We start from the raw sequence: 17,226 nt of genomic DNA, 5'->3' as shown, positions 1-17,226 counted from the left end.
GGACACAGTTCCCATCTTCATATCTGGTCTGGCCTGCAGGTCCAAGAAGGGCAGTTAATTTTATCACTTCCATCCTTGCAATCAGGATCTCTGTCACAGTCTTTTTGACCATCACATTTCCAGGACACTGGGATACACTGGGTTGACTGAGGACCACAGCTGATTTCATTTACCTGGCATGTTCTTATAGAATCATAGAATCATAGAATATCCTGAGTTGGAAGGGACCCTTAAGGATCATCAAGTCCAACTCTTGACACCGCACAGGTCTACCCAAAAGTTCAGACCATGTGACTAAGTGCACAGTCCAATCTCTTCTTAAATTCAGTCAGGCTCGGTGCAGTGACCACTTCCCTGGGGAGCCTGTTCCAGTGTGCAACCACCCTCTCTGTGAAGAACTTCCTCCTGATGTCAAGCCTAAATTTCCCCTGCCTTAGCTTAACCCCGTTCCCGCGGGTCCTGTCACTGATGTTAATGGAGAAAAGGTCTCCTGCCTCTCGACACCCCCTTACGAGGAAGTTGTAGACTGCGATGAGGTCTCCCCTCAGCCTCCTCTTCTCCAGGCTGAACAGGCCCAGTGCCCTCAGCCGTTCCTCGTACGTCTTCCCCTCCAGGCCTTTCACCATCTTCGTAGCCCTCCTCTGGACACTCTCCAACAGTTTCATGTCCTTTTTATACTGTGGTGCCCAGAACTGCACACAGTACTCGAGGTGAGGCCTCACCAGCGCAGAGTATAGCTGGTTCTCATATGTTCTCATATTACACAGCTCAGCACTCTCATCAGACCCATTTTCACAGTCCAGATCCCCATCACACTGCCATCTGTTTGGCACACACTGACCACTGTTGCACACAAAGTCAGATTCAGCACACGTCTTCTTCACACAAGCACTCTCATCACTGCCATCTGAGCAGTCTTCACATTTTGCTCTAGCACCGTCGGCAGCAGTGCACAGGCAGGCGAGGGCGAGCAGCAGACAGAGTGCCCCGCAGCGCAGCAGTGCCCGCCGCCGCCCCGCACTGTCACCTGTGTCACTTATACTACTCCTATTACCCGTGCTGTTAGTGTCAGTGGCATCCTCCTGGTACCGTTTCTGTCTTTGTCGCCCCTTACTCTCCCCCTTTTCTTTTTGCCACTGACCATTCACCACAAATGGATGAGACACATGATTACTAGTTAGGAAAGAGAGTGTAACGTCTGCTATACGGCTCCAGGCAGTGCCAGCTGCAACCTTAGAAGCTGTTTGTGAAAGAGCCTGCCGGTGGTCATTTGGTAGTGTGATCCACGGCTCTGCATTCCTGCCCTGCAATAAAGGTAGTAATAGAGCTAAGCCGTCATTAGTAATCCGTACAACGTGGCAACCCCACAGAATGTTATCCAGGAACATTTGTACATTTATCAAATTATGTAACAGCATAGTTATAACACCGATTTGGGGACGAAGTCTTTTTTGCATTGCAAGATAAACCTCTTATAAAAAGAATGCTAGAGAGAAGCAGCACAGCCGCTGCTGCCTCCATGGTTATGTCAGACAGGCTGCAGGGTCCTGATGTCCGTCCCACTGCTATGTGCCAACTCGCCACACGGTGAGGGTTGGCTGCCGTTGTCCACTGACACCTCTGGTCTCCTGTAGCAACTAGATCTCAGATGTCCCGCGTTACACTGCAACTACGTCAATTTCCCACATCCCTCCGCGGCTCCCGCGTTTCCTGCGGCTCCCGCGTTTCCCGCGGTTTCCTTTCCCCGCGGCTTCCTTCCCTGCATCTCCCCGCGGATCTTTTCCCCGCGTCCCCCCACGGTTTCCTTCCCCGCGTCCCCCCGCGGTTTCTTTTCCCCGCATCTCACCGCAGGTCCTTTCTCCGGGTCGGTGCTTGGAGTTTCTCAATGTCTCTCAGGTGTTCTGGCTTCTGCCAGGTCTCTCCATGTCTCTCAGAGTCGTCCGTGGCTCTGCAGCATCTCTCAGGGCTCTCTCCGTGCAGCGGTAGTCCCTCCGTGTGCCTCGGGTCTCCTGGCGGCGCTCCGGTCCCTCGGCGCTGCTCCGGTCTCTCGGTGCCGCTCCGGGCTCCCGGCTTATTCGGATCTCAGCCTGTTCGGGCGCCATATGTTGCGTGAAGCACGGCCGAAAGCACGACAAACACCAGCGGAGTCAGATCATGCTCCATCTTATTGCCCGAATAGCCTAACTTTTATAGCGAGCTTAACAGGGGCGGACAGTATTTCACACAAGATTATTGGTCAAAAGCACTCAGACAAACAACTACAAGAAAACAACCCCCTTGTGATTAGCAGTCACGTAGATATTGTCCTTGAAGCCAGATGCTGGTAACAATATTTTTCTAAATTCCTCAATTGGGCGATGTGGGAACACTGTCATGGGAACTTCTCATAGTTGCCCTGGTAGCTTGGTTTGCTCAGCTGCAGCAAGCCATGGGATTTTTGCTGTTTCAAAAAATCCCTCAACATTTGGGTCCACGGAGCACTGGGTATGTCAGGCTTTGAACATTCCTGTTAATAGTAGAATACCTGTGGACCCGGAAGAGAGCAAGTACATGTATGCTGCAGCCTGGCTGGGACTAACGGAATCGCCCGCCACTTGTATATTTAATTTAATTAAGTATTGCAGTCAATGGTGGCCACTATATAAACTAAATGGTTGCTTTATGGAGTAATCGACTATAACACTATCTTGCAAATAATGTTGGTTTTGAGGAGAGAAGGGAAATAGGATGAAATGTAATATACCGATATGTTGTTTCAGCATCTTAGAGGGAAAAGGAATGGAATTAAGTTGGCCCCTGACTGAGCCTTTGGTGTTGGCATGAGAAAAGCACAGGCTGGAGAAAGATAAAGGAAGGGTCAAAAGGGTTGTCGAAGGTGTTAAAGGTGTGGCATGTAGTATTTGACAGAGCTGTTTGAAGTTGAATGAGCAGGGAAAGAGCATGTAGGAATGTTAATAGTTCTGCCTCAACCCGAGGCCAAGATCTCAAAATCACAGGTGTGAGCCCTCTGGGGCAGAGGGACCATGATTGGTCTGAGAGAGTTGTCATGGAAACAGAAAAGCAGCTAACTCTTAAAACAACCTGATTTCATGTGTGAGCTCAGATTGCCAGTGGGACCGCTCAGGGAACTGTTAACGATTGCATTCCCCTGACTGACCCCCCACTGAGACCCTAATCACCCTGGAAATAATGAACGGTTATGTAAATACAAAAATCTGGTTAAATTGGGAATTGAGAATCTGTTCCAACAAGGTCCAAAAGAAACCCCTATGGAATTTTTGGACCAACTTCAAAATGCAATGGTGTTGCGAAGCACGGCCGAAAGCACGACAGACACCAGTTGAGTCAGATCATGCTGCTCCATTTTATTGCCCGAATAGCCTAACTTTTATAGTGAACTTTACAGGGGCGGACAGTGCTTCACACAAGATTATTGGTCAAAAGCACTCAGACAAACAACTATAAGACAACAACCCCACCTGCAAGAAAAGAACCCCCCTTGTGATTAGCAGTCAGGAAAACAACCCCCCTTGTGATTAGCGGTCACGGTCACGTAGACCTAGTCCTTGAGGCCAGCTGCTGGTAACAATATTTTTCTGAGTTCCTTAATTGAGCGATGTGGGAGTCATTGCCATGGGAGCTTCTCACAGTTACTCTGGCAGCTTGGTTTGCTCAGCTACAGCAGGCCCTGAGATTTTCTAAGGCCTACCCCTGGTTGCTTAAAGCAAGCTCAAATTGAACAGTTGTTCTACGGGCACATGTCCACATCCTGTATGCCAATTCCCAACACAATGGAAAACAAAACAAAACAAAAAGAATTTGGACCTGGCTTCAGAATACAAACAGAGGCAATTGGCTAGCCTCTTTCTAGGGCAATTGGCCCCTGATATCAGAAAGAAATTGTCTTGGGCTGCAGGCAGGTGATATAGTATAAACTCACTTTAGGATAGAATAAAACTTGTGGTTAAAAGTTAGCGAGAACAAAGTAAACGACATCTTGCTATCTGTTGACCTTCTGTTATGTTGAAGCATTTTGTTATTTGAAAACATCCCGTTATCTGTTAACCCTCAGTCAGGCTGAGACTTGAGATAACTTGAGTCAACTGTCTGTTATGTCTTGTTAACTGAGACATCCTATTGTCTGCCGACCCTCAGTTAAACCAAAAGCCAACTCAGCATTTTTACAGCTTGGAAAACAACTGATTAAGCAAAAGGTGAAAAGTGCATTACGAGGAAGATCTACGGCCTTCCTCCCAAAGACCACTGCCCACATTTTGAAGACCCCGGCCCACAATTCTTGGAAGGCTTTGCGCAAGCGCAAGGACTGATAAGCTAATTAGCACACGAAGCGAGAGTAGGCGGGTTTAGGTAATGAATATGTATATTCGCTAATAGAATATTCATTGTTTTGCTGTATAAATATGAGATAGTTTGTCGCTTCGAACATGCACGATAGGCGGAAAGATCCCCCATGCATCCAGCGCTGCAATAAAGAATATACCACTTAAGGAAATTTCGGCTTTGATCTTTAAATCACAGGAATGACAGGGACCTGGGACTTCTACCCTAGCAGGTCCACTGGTACTCTGACCAGGGGACACACTTCACACCTAAGGTGTTACGGGACTTATCCACAGCCTTAGGCATTAAATGGGAATACCATACTCCATGGCATCCACAAAGTTCAGGTCGAGTTGAGAGAATGAATCAAATGATTAAACAACAGTTGGCTTAATTAATGATTGAAACCCAACTGTCTTGCATAAAATGTTTGCCATTGGCATTATTGAATATTAGGACTATGCCACATAGTGAAACGGTTATCCTGTAAGATGATATATGGAATGCCATATTCCCAAGGAAAGCCATGGGATTTTTCTTTGATAGAGAACTATGAAAGCCAGAAATATGGGATCATGACAGGGAAACAACTACAACAATTAAGGGAAAAGGGAATTTTAGCACAAAACACCCCACTGTTGGGAATTGGCACAAAGGGCGTGGACATGAGTCCGGGGAACAATTGCTCAATCTGAGCTTGCTTTAAGCAACCAGGAGTAGGCCTTAGCAAATCCCATGGCCTGCTGTAGCTGAGCAAACCGAGCTACCAGGGCAACTATGAGAAGTTCCCATGACAGTGTTCCCACATCGCCCAATTGAGGAATTTAGAAAAATATTGTTACCAGTAGCTGGCCTCAAGGACAATATCTACGTGACTGCTAATCACAAGGGGTTGTTTTCTTGCAGGTGGGGTTGTTTTCTTATAGTTGTTTGTCTGAGTGCTTTTGACCAATAATCTTGTGTGAAACACTGTCCGCCCCTGTTAAGTTCACTATAAAAGTTAGGCTATTCGGGCAATAAAATGGAGGAGCATGATCTGACTCTACTGATGTCTGTCGTGCTTTCGGCCGTGCTTCCTGCAACGCACTCTAACACCCCACTGGGGTTTGCTATTCATAAGATACAACCAAGAGACAAGGTCTTAATAAAAAGCTGGAGGGAAGAATCATTGAACCATTGAATCATTGAATCATTGATGGGAGGGACAGTACCTTGTTTTACTACTGAAACAGCTGTGAGAACAGCAGAAAGGGGTTGGACCATTGCATCCAGAGTAAAGGGACCAATAACTACCAAAGCTTGGAGGGTTGAGTCCACTCTTGGGGAACTGAAACTAAGGCTAAAGAGGGACTAATATTCTGGCAATGAAGCTCTGCAGGAATTAAGGATGCCAAATAAAGAGGACAAGCCTGAAGGGAGGAAAGGGAGAAGGCAAGACAGGGGCAGGACCCCCCACTATGGTGTGTATGGTCTACCAAGGGAGGCAACCCCTATGGGTATTGACTGCCGAGTGAGAGGGCCTCGACCGGACTTCTCCCACACTAAGGTCAGGTTGTTTTAAACCCATATAAAATTATGATTCGTTTTCCAGGAGCTGGATCACCCCGAAAGGCCGAACGGTAACACAAGCCTGAATCAACCCTGAAAGCGGGCCCAACCCCTTTATTGAAAGCATTTGCCTATTATAATCCAGCTACATGGGCAGAAGACGGATCCTGGGGCTATAAGACCCCAATATATATGCTTAATAGAATAATTAGGTTAGAAGCTGTAGTAGAAATAGTTGTAAATAAAACCGGAGATACACTTATGTTAATTGCAAAGCAAAATACCAAGATGAGAACTGCTTTGTATCAAAATCGCTTAGCTTTGGATTATTCACTAGCACAAGAAGGAGAAGTCTGTGGAAAATTTAACTTTAGTAATTGCTTTTTAGAGATTGATGATGAAGGAAAAGCTGTAAATGAGCTTGTAAAAGAAATTAAGAAAATTGCACATGTCCCAGTTCAAACCTGGAATGGAATTGATCTAGGAGGATTATGGGGTGAACGTTATGGGTGGTGATTGGCTTGATAAAATAGGGATGGTTGTATTGGGGATATGTGGAGGATTGTTAATAATTCCATGTTTAATACCTTGTATTACCAGACTAATACACTCGGTTATACAAGGAATGCAAATATCTGCGGTACCTGTTTACCCAGAACCAGGGAAAGAGAAAACCCATTCCATGATGATAATAAAAACAAAAGAAGATCCAAAATTGATATCAATTTGGCAAGTATTAACTCAATTGGAAAGGAAAACACGGATCAATGCCATGAAAAAGGAGATGGGGGATTGTGAAATGTGTTCATCTGATTCGTGTCGATATGGAACAATGCTAGGGCCACATGATGAAATATGACCTTCTGTCTTACATACCCTTGTATAAGCACAAGTCTAAGAAAAACAGAGTGGTTAATGTATATAGTTCTTGTATCCTGCAAAGGAATGGTCCAGCAATTTGTGTCAATAGAAGGTTTGAAGGATAAACCTTGAGCCTCGGGTCTAGGAGATAAGAGAACAAAAGGGTTTCAAAATAACTGCTGATTATTGCAGGAGACGCTGCACAAGTCTGACATCTGGCCCAGAGACTATCAAATAAGGAGAGAAGGGAAGCTGAAGGACAACTGAAGGACAAAGCCTGGGAAGAAGACTACGAGCCTTCAGCACAAGCAACCCCCAGAGGGACCACCGGAGACTGATACGCATGCTCCAGTGGGAGGGTTCAGATTCCGGGAACTAATTATAATAACCCTGCCTTTTCTAGAAGTATTAATGAATATGTATTATCCTAGGAGCATAAAAACAAGCCGCCTGATGTAACTGGTGTGCATCTTGGTGGAGCAGAGACTCCCGGCACACCCAACACTGTTTGCTTGCCTCTATTCGTTTAATAAATTGTGAACGTTGATTGCAATCCTATTTGGGACTCAGTCATTTATTACAGCATAGACTGACGTTATGATATTTTCTCATACTTTCTGTGAAGAATAACTCTTCTGTAGTGTTGTGGTAAAATATCTTACCGCTACAGATCAAAAATTTTGCCCAGACATAAAGTAATCATGCTGCTCAATAAGAAATTACTGCTCTAATGGCTTTAGAGTGCCAAAGCTCCTGGATGTGGTCAGGCAAGCACAGTAATTCCTTGTCCCTCACCATTTGAGAGCCAGCCTGTGCAGTCCCAGGAACAGACATGAGGGATCTGCAGCAGATTTGTTTTCTATGTTCTGTTCAGTAGAGCTCAGACCATCAGGTTTCCAAGTGACTTTCCAAAGCAAGTTGTGCATCCACATATTGTTTTTGTGAGCTGCAGAAGTGATGAGCTGTGCACTAACTATACAGTTCACACAGATAAAGGATTGGATGTATAACCTGCATGATTCTAATTGAACATTCAAACCTCAGATGTTCAGTTTGCACTCTTACTTGGTTACTTAGGCCAAACTCCCCAATCAGGAAATGGAAACACCACTTGTCTGGTTTGTAACTAACGTGCAGACCACAACTGCAACAGTTAAGGTGGAACATAGGTCTCAGAATGAAGCGTGAAAGAAGTTTCTCAAATTAAAAAATCATCCCTCACACTGATAAAGCTCAAGAACATGATCCTAGAAAACAAACACAGAACAGCCACCGCCTAACCAAATCTACTTCAGTAAACAGCCAAGGAAGCTTCGTATCAGCTGTTGGTTCTTGTTTGCTCTCCTCTTGTGCCAAAGTTTGTCTGTGTTAAAGCGATGAGGACCCCACTGTAGTGTTAAACTGTCATGTTCTGCAGACTCAACCCTCAACATTTTCTTCCACCAACTGTCATCATAAAGAAAACAAAAAGAGTACCAGAAAATTTACCTAGTAGTCGATATGGTTGTGTATGCCTATCCTAATGTTGCCCTGTACTTGAAATCAACTCTGTAGATAAGTTGTGGTAGTGTCTCTGACAGGGCTGTGTGTGAGCCCACTGATGCCCTGGGGAACAGTTCCTGGCACGGATGGCAAGTCGGCGAAAACCTGCAGCCTTTCCCCACTGGCAGCCTGGATGTGGCCACCTTGAGCTGAAAGGTGAGTGCTTCGTGGTGTGGGCACAGCTCTTCTGCACCGTGTGGCCGTGGGGAATGGTCCAACCACGGTTAATTTACGGGTGCAGAGTAGCCTGTATTGTTGCTGCCTGTTGCAGGAAGCACGGCCGAAAGCACAACAAACACCAGTATGGTCAGATCATGCTCCATCTTATTGCCCGAATAGCCTAACTTTTATAAAGAACTTAACAGGGGTGGACAGTGTTTCACACAAGATTATTGGTCAAAAGCACTCAGACAAACAACTGCAAGAAAACAACCCCCTTGTGATTAGCAGTCACACAGACCTTGTCCTTGAAGCCAGCTGCTGGTAACAATATTTTTCTGAATTCCTGCCCTGGTTTCAGTTAGAACAGAATTAATTTTCTTCCTAGTAGCTGGTGGAATGCTGTGTTTTGGCTTAGGATGAGAAGAGTGCTGATAACACCCCGATGCTTTAATTGTTGCAGAGCAGTGCTTATACTAAGCCAAGGACATCTCAGCCTTTTGCTCTGTCCTGCCAACGGGCAGGCTGGGGGTGCAGTAAGAGCTGGGAGGGGACAGACCCAGGACAGGTGACCCAAACTAGCCAAAGGGGTATTCCATACCATCTGACGTCATGCTAAACAATATATAGGGGTGGCTAGCCGGGGGGAGGGGGGCCGGACTGCTCGGGGTTAGGCTGGGCATCGGTCAGCGAGTGGTGAGCAATTGCATTGTGCATCACTTGTTTGTACATACTATTATTACTTTCCTATTATCACCATTGTATTATTATTGTTATTATTTTATTATTATTTTGTTATTATTATTTTCCTGTCTTATTAAACTGTCTTTATCTCAACTCACGGGCTTCACTTTCCATTTCTCTCCCCCGTCCCAGAGAGGGAGGGGGGAGGGTGAGCGAACGGCTGCGTGGTGTTTAGCTGCCGGCCGGGTTAAACCACGACATTGGTTTAGGTCAGCTGCCCTGGCGATGTCCCCTCCCCATCACTTGCCCACCCCCAGCCTGCTGGTTCTTGGGGGCTTGGAAGGAGTCCTGATGCTGTGCCAGCACTACGCAGCAATAGACACAACACTGGAGTGATATCAGTGCTGTTCCAGCTATGAGTGCAGAGCACAGCACTGTGTGGGCTGCTGCAGGGAAAAGGTGACTCCAGCTCAGACAGACCCAACACAAGGGCTAAGACAGCCCCCGATACAATGACCCTTCCAATTTAAGGGTAAGCTTTTCTAGCATGCCCATCTCTACATAGCCAATAGAATCCTTTTTGTAGCTTGCAAATTTGTGCGAGAGAATTGAGGCTATGAGATCCTGAGTTCGTATCCTTTTTATCAGCACATATTGTGACACCTACACCATAATCTCAAGTTTTAGTAAGATTAAAAGTTACATGTTAACATTTTCACATGGGAGTAGTTCAGATCTCTCCCCTAGATGTTCGCAATCATCCTTGCCAAATGGACATGTTCCATTTCTTGCGTGCGCAAAGGTCAATGTCCAATTCATACTGGGTATGCCCCACATGGGGAATTCTAGGTTGCCTCTAGGCAGCAGTGTGCACACCCAACAGTCAGAAAGGTTGAAACTATCACTCACTGCCTGGGTGAGTTTCACATAGGTATTGTGCACCCACTGTTCAGTTTCCTTGACCAGTGATACCATTAAGACTGTGAGAAATGTAACCTTCCAGGTCACACCTGAGTAATGTTCCATGGGGTCTTGGGTGCCTTTTTCACTCTGGTGTGATGGATCCAGGCGTTTTGCTCCTTGATTCTGATCTCTGTGACCTGGAATGGTCCTTCCCACTGAGGTTCCAAGGTCTTCTCTGCAAGACACTTTACATGCACATAACCTCCAGCTTGTCTATTGTGCAGTGGTCCATCTAACCCTCTACCCGGAGTCCCACTCACATGCTTTCCAATTTCATTAAGCTGTTTACCTAAGACCACCATATAGGAGGTCATGGGTTCATCCCCAGCTTGCATGGATATTCCTCTTTGTATTCCATAGGGTCGTCCATATAAGATTTCAAAGGAGCTTAGCCCTTCCTTTGCCCTTGGTATATGCAAAAGGGCTAAAGGAATAGACTGAGGCCAGACCAAACTTGATTCTTGCCCCAATTTCACAATTTTCTGTTTGATTAAGTGGTTCATTTTTCTACTTGGCCACTCGACTGAGGGCAATTGTGGTATGAAGTTGCCAGTCTATACCCAAATGGCAGCTAATTTGTTGTACCACTTTTGCCCCTGTCAGAGGATATAGTTGCTGAAACTGCAAAATGAGGTTTTATTGCTTGTAATTACCTCCAGAGCCTTGGCTGCTCTGGTCAGGAATGCTTCTGGCCATCCTGAAAAGGTGTCAGTTAATACCGACAAATACTGACACCCCCTTTTCTTGGGAGTTCAAAAAAAAAATAATTTACCGCTGTTTGGAGCTTGATTACTTTTATACCTGTCTAACAATGGTATACAAATTAGGCCCTATCCATTTGCTATTTAAAAACTCTTACACTACTTCAGCTCCCCAGCATGCTTTATTATGTTCTCCAATTACCATTCAATTTAATATGGTATCACAATTCTCCCATCAGAAAATTAACTCTGTCCTAACTGAAACCAGGACAGTTATTTATGTTAAACCTGTAGGTAAGATTTTCCGTTTACATCTTAGAGTATTCTACTCATTTTCAAAAGCTTTTGTTAATGCCTGGTTTTCTGTTCCTGATACTAATGCCAAAATTTGACTCTCAGATGCCCGTTCTGCTACCCCTTTGGCTCCTGCATCAGCCATTCTATTTTCCCTTTCAATATCAGTATCCCCTCCTTGATGTAGGCAGGTATACTGCAATATCTCTTCTGCATGTTTAATTGAGGAAGATAAGAGTCCTCTCTCCTTCCAAATTGCCCCATGTGCATGCACCACACCAAAGGCATATTTCAAATCTGTCCAAATGTTTGCCAGCTCAAAAGCTCTTATCAAGGCGATGATTTCCACCTTTTGGGCTGATGTTTGTTACCGCATATCCTGTGAGGCGAAATTCCTGTCGGATGAAGCTGCTGCCATCTATATACCAATCCTCTGCATCTTCTAGGGGTGTATCCTTTAAGTCTGGTCAGCTGGAGTATACCATGTCCGTGGTCTTGATGCAATCATGAACGGGTAATCTGGAAACTCTGTTACTAAGGAAAGAGGCTGCTGGGTTCACAGTATTGGTGCCGAAAAAAAAAAATATAGTAAATTAATAGTCCATTATACACATTCCTTTTCTTCTTCAGTGGCTATCATTTGTGTGTTGCAACAATGTCCCCTTTTCCCAAAGGGGTCTTTCAAGCTTCAAGATCACAGTGCCAAATATGGTGGGGCTATTCTTGAACCCCTGTGGTAACACCGTCCAAGTAAGCTGAGTTTTCCATCCTCTATTAGGATTTTCCCATTCAAAGGCAAAGAGTTTCTGGCTTTCAGTTACCACAGGAAGGCAGAAAAAGGCAGCCTGTAAATCTAGTACCGTGAACCAAACTTGTCTGTTTTTCCCATTTTGTAATTCCAATCATTTTTCCCCAATTTAAATTTCAAGCATTGCACAAAAACAAACAAACAAACAAACAAAAGAAAAACCACGCCTTTTCCTGTTGGCCAGTTGTTCCTCTTACATTTACAGACTACTTAACACAGGGAAAGAAGCTCCCTTAACCAACAAAAAATTCCAGCCTCTCTCTTCGTTTCCTAGTTTTTCTTCAACTAGTGGACCTGCTAGGGTAGATGCCCCAGGTCCCCATCATTCCTGACTGCTGTAAATTTATCTTGCAGCCTAGGACAATTTCTTTCTGATATCAGGGGCCAATTGCCCTAGAAAGAGGCTAGCCAATTGCCTCTGTATTCTGAAGCCAGGTCCAAATTCTTTTTGTTTTGTTTTGTTTTCCATTGCATTTTGAAGTTGGTCCAAAAATTCCATAGGGGTTTCTTTTGGACCTTGTTGGAACAGATTCTCAATTCCCAATTTAACCAGATTTTTGTATTTACATAACCGTTCATTATTTCCGGGGTGATTAGGGTCTCAGTGGGGGGTCAGTCAGGGGAATGCAATCGTTAACAGTTCCCTGAGCGGTCCCACTGGCAATCTGAGCTCACACATGAAATCAGGTTGTTTTAAGAGTTAGCTGCTTTTCTGTTTCCATGACAACTCTCTCGGACCAATCATGGTCCCTCTGCCCCAGAGGGCTCACACCTGTGATTTTGAGATCTCGGCCTCGGGTTGAGGCAGAACTATTAACATTCCTACATGCTCTTTCCCTGCTCATTCAACTTCAAACAGCTTTGTCAAATACTACATGCCACACCTTTAACACCTTCGACAACCCTTTTAACCCTTCCTTTATCTTTCTCCAGCCTGTGCTTTTCTCATGCCAACACCAAAGGCTCAGTCAGGGGCCAACTTAATTCCACGCCTTTTCCATCCAAGATGCTGACAACATTTCATCCTATTTCCCTTCTCTCCTCAAAACCAACATTATTTGCAAGATAGTGTTATAGTCGATTGGTCCATAAAGTGGCCGTTTAGCTTATGTAGTGGCCAACATTGATTGCAATACTTAATGAAAGTCCTCTTGCTTTCTGTGCCCCCAGTTCTAACAATATCCTTCCAACGTGCCAATATGCACCCAAGGAGGCTTTCTTTAAAACGTCTTTGTTTTGGATATTACCCATTTCCTTGATTTCCCATTCATTCCCTTTTATTTATTTATATTAGTTACTGTCCCTTGTTTCAATTTCCACGCAAACCTTTTTACTGCGGGTTTTTACTATCTTTTCCTAATCTTCTTCCCAAATGTCCCAGTTCTCTGGGATTAAACTCTTCCTTCCGCATACAAACTTTACTATTTCATATTGTTAATGAGCCCTGTTCCAATCATAAATCCACAGGGCTTCAGGAAAACACCTGAAGCACTCAGCCTTCTGTCTTCTAGACAAACAATACCACCTTTTCCACAAAACTTTCATTTCAACAGGACCAAATTTCAAACCGAATGACAATTTTTCTCATGCACTTTGTTAGTAAGCCCACACAAAACAAGGAATCACATCTGCGTATCAGTCAATATGGGGGTTAAAAAAAGTATTGAGGCCTAAATAAATTTGCTCTCCCCCTTCTTACCAAATTCTCAGGGCTCAAGCCCGAACCACTAAAGAAGCGACTCTCCATTCTACCGCTTTGATAATCAGTCAGCCCCCCTCCTATTTATTTATTTAATAAATATATGCATTTATGTATTTAAGAACAAAAATAGGATTACAAGATGCACTGCCAGGCCCGTATATCAGGCACCACCAGTCAACACTTGGATAAAACAGCACTTCTTTTTGGTCTGTCATGCGTTTTGTTCGTCTCCGGCCGATCCCCTCACGGAGAATATGGAACCGCGGATCGGAACTCTGCATTCGCTTTGCAGCGATGCTGCATCTCACTCACACAGCACAATCATGCAATCACACAGAGAGGCCCCTTGCGCTTCTCGTTCATACCACAAGAATATATCACTTAAACAATAACCAAACTGGTTTGTATCGTCTCTGACCGTGTTCCTCGTGGAGTAATTCACTTCACAACAATACTTGGTCTCAAACACATACACTTACACAAATGCTTTCAACATGAGATACCCAGCCATCCACAAATAAGACATACAATTATTACCACTCCAATTAATATCCCTCCAGCAGCTGCAAATATTACCCAGATAACCTTGTCACAATTGTGAGAGGCCCGCTTACCATTCTCCTGCTTCTTATAGTCGTTAGCAGGTCCGTCCTGGCTCCCAAGTAGTCCGGCTGGCTACCGGTCAGCCTGTAGGGTACCCTCCTCCCATATGGGGACTGTGCTGCACGCCAGATGTCTCTGCATGATTTACCAGCTGCCCTGTCCACGCATACGACTTACAGGCCCTTCCTCTACTGTAAAACATACCATTTGCCCGTGGCTTCAGGAGGTCTTTGTCTGCTTCCGCAGTGTGCGGCTGATAGTGGAGGCTCCTCCGAGGAAAATACTCGGGGTGCACCTAGGGGCGTCCACTCCGCAGTCAATCCCACAGCCGAGCAGAGCATCTCCTGGCTGGCTCACCAAACTGACTTGAGGAAAACAGACTCCACAGTCAATAAGACTGTAAAGTAGGTATGTTTATTCAGCACTGGGCAGCACGGGGGGTAGTCCCGCCAAAGTCGTGCACACCTGACGCGGCAACTTGCCTTGCTTCTATGCAGTAAAGAGTTACATATGCATGAAGTTTCACAATACGGCTGTACATATTCATAACCTGTCCCCGCTTTGTATTAAAGTTAGTTCCAAGGAGTCAATTCCATAAACTCCTCCCATCTGTGCTTGCACAGTGTCTCCTGGTGGTGGCCCTCGGGGGTCGTGGGGATGAAGGTTGACTCTTCCTCATCACTGATGGCTGACATCTTGTCTTTGCACACTCAGTTGCTCCTTGGCTCTTGTCCATCCGCAGGACCAGTTTCTGCCAGTTTCTTAAGATAGGCTCACACTCTTATTAGGAGACTGGCCTTGGTAAGGGGCCCAAGGCTTCTTGCTTTAGTAAATTTGCACAATGCACCATAATTAGCAAAGACACTAAGTAGCAGCCTAATTTAATGTGGTCAGCGCTCTATCACTACTTGATAAGATTCTCCTAACTCCCTCTCTCAAAACAGCTCAGAAACATACAGGGGAGAAGGGGAAGGAAACAACAAGAAGGGAATAGAAAAAGGGGACACAAAGCAGTGACAGGAGCCCAGCCGCCATCTTCAGGGACGGGGCCCGGGACCGTGGCGGGGGGGGGGGGGGGGGGGGGGGAGGGGGACAGGACGGGGCCCGGGGCTGGCGGCGCTGAGGGCGGGCAGGGTAGCGGCGACTCACCGTTGCGGAGGAAGCGCTCCTCGTGCAGCACGGCGACAGCGTTGACGACGAGCAGCCCGGCCTGCAGCAGCGAGTACAGTGTGAACGCCATGACACCGCCGCGACGCGCCAAAAGGAGGGAGTGGCGCTCGAGTGGGACGTTGAAGGACAAGGAGGCCCCGATGGGGCGGACACAAAATGGCGGCCACGCCCCGCCGTTGCCATGGCGGCAAACGGGTGGCTGTGGGGGGAACGGGGCCCGCTCCGCAGCCTGAGTGAATCATGGAGTCATTAGGGTTGGAAAAGCCCTCCAAGATCGTCTAGTCCAACTATCAACCTACTGAAACATGGGATTAGAAATTAGAGAGCGATTGATTAAGAATGAATATATGCTACATTTGCGATGTCCTGTGCCTGTGCTGCGCTTAGGCCTCCAGATAATAGGAGCCCCTCGGACCCTGAGAACCAGATCAAAACACCTTATGGCCCAGATTGTGACTGTGATATATGAAGTAATAATTCATGTCAAGAAGATGGTTGATGTTAATAAAGAAGGGGGAGATGTGAGAGTGTGGCCATGGGGGTCGACAGGCCCCATGGTTGATGATAACATCAGACTCTTAACGATGAGGCCATCATGAAACGTGGGATTAGAAATTAGAGAGCGATTGATTAAGAATGAATATGTAGGCAACACTCATTGCTTAATATGTGCTACATTTGTGATGTGCTTGTGCTGTGCTTAGGCCTCCAGATAACAGGAGCCCCTGGGACCCCAAAAACCAGATCGAACCAACCATATGGTTTGGACTGTGACGAAGGGCTCAGAGATAAGGAGGACTGTTCTTAAAAGAGGATGTCAAACATGCAAGGCCTCGAGATAACAGGGGCCCCTCAGACCCAGAGAACCGGACCAAAGCAACCTTATGGCCCAGATTGTGACCAGGGGCTCAGAGAGCATGCACAAGGAGACGATGTGAAAAATTCAACCCTGATGAAGACATCTTACTTCATCCTCACGACCCTCAGCGCCCACCACCAGAAGGCACCGCGCAAGCGCAGAGGGGAGGAGTTTATGGAAATGACACCATAGACAATGCAAAAGCACTAAGTAGCAGCCTAGTTTAATGCTGTCAGCGCTCTATCTCTACTTGATAAGATTCTCCTAACTCCCTCTCTCACCTTATAAATGAAGAAGTGTACCTCAAGGGCTCCTCAAGTGTACCTCAGTGGGGATCACTCTACAATTATCGTTACGGGCAAAACAGACTTAGCATAGGAAGATTAATAAAATTTATTACCTATTTCTGACAGGCTGGAGCAGTGAGAAACAGAGAAACAAGCTGGGGGCACCTTCCCCCATCCACTCTCTTCCACCTCTTCCCTGCCCTGAGTGGTGTGGGGGGGCTGGGAGTGAGGGCTGCCATCGGTCCGTGGTGCTTTGTTTCCACTGCTCTTTCACAATCGTTCTCCCCCCTGCTCTGTTGTGGAGTCCCTCTCGTGGGGTGCCGACCTTCCTGGGCTGGTCCTGTGTGGGCTTCTCCACAGGCAGCGAAAAACAGGCTCTTTGGGAGCTGCTCCAGGTGTGGGTCTGTGCCGTGGGGTTTATTCGTCAGGAGCGGGTTGGTCTGGCTTGGGACCCCCTGGGGTCCAACCCCCGCGATCACCTGCTCCTATAGCCACCCCTATACATTGTTTAGCATGACGTCAGATGGGATGGAATACCCCCTTTGGCTAGTTTGGGTCAGCTGTCCTGGGTCTGTCCCCTCCCAGCTCCTGTGGCACCCCCCAGCCTGCCTGTTGGCAGGACAGAGCAAGAAGCTGAGACGTCTTTGGCTTGGTGTAAGCACTGCTCTGCAACAATTAAAACATAGGGGTGTTATCAGCACTCT

General features: G+C 46.2%; 1 long non-coding RNA gene across 1 annotated transcript; it reads right to left on the bottom strand.

Annotated features, from left to right (window-relative positions):
* Nucleotides 1–14,598: 14,598 nt before the first annotated feature.
* On the bottom strand, nucleotides 14,599–15,692 carry LOC137847045 (uncharacterized). The gene is made up of 2 exons (XR_011090744.1): nucleotides 15,356–15,692; nucleotides 14,599–14,967 (listed from the first exon to the last, which is right to left on the bottom strand). It is a non-coding gene; the product is annotated as an uncharacterized lncRNA (long non-coding RNA).
* Nucleotides 15,693–17,226: the final 1,534 nt, after the last annotated feature.

Source organism: Anas acuta, chromosome W, assembly GCF_963932015.1.
Source record: "Anas acuta chromosome W, bAnaAcu1.1, whole genome shotgun sequence".
Classification (NCBI taxonomy): Eukaryota; Metazoa; Chordata; class Aves; order Anseriformes; family Anatidae; genus Anas; species Anas acuta.
The sequence above is the reverse complement of the archived record's forward strand: the minus strand, read 5'-3'. Positions and strand labels throughout refer to the sequence as shown.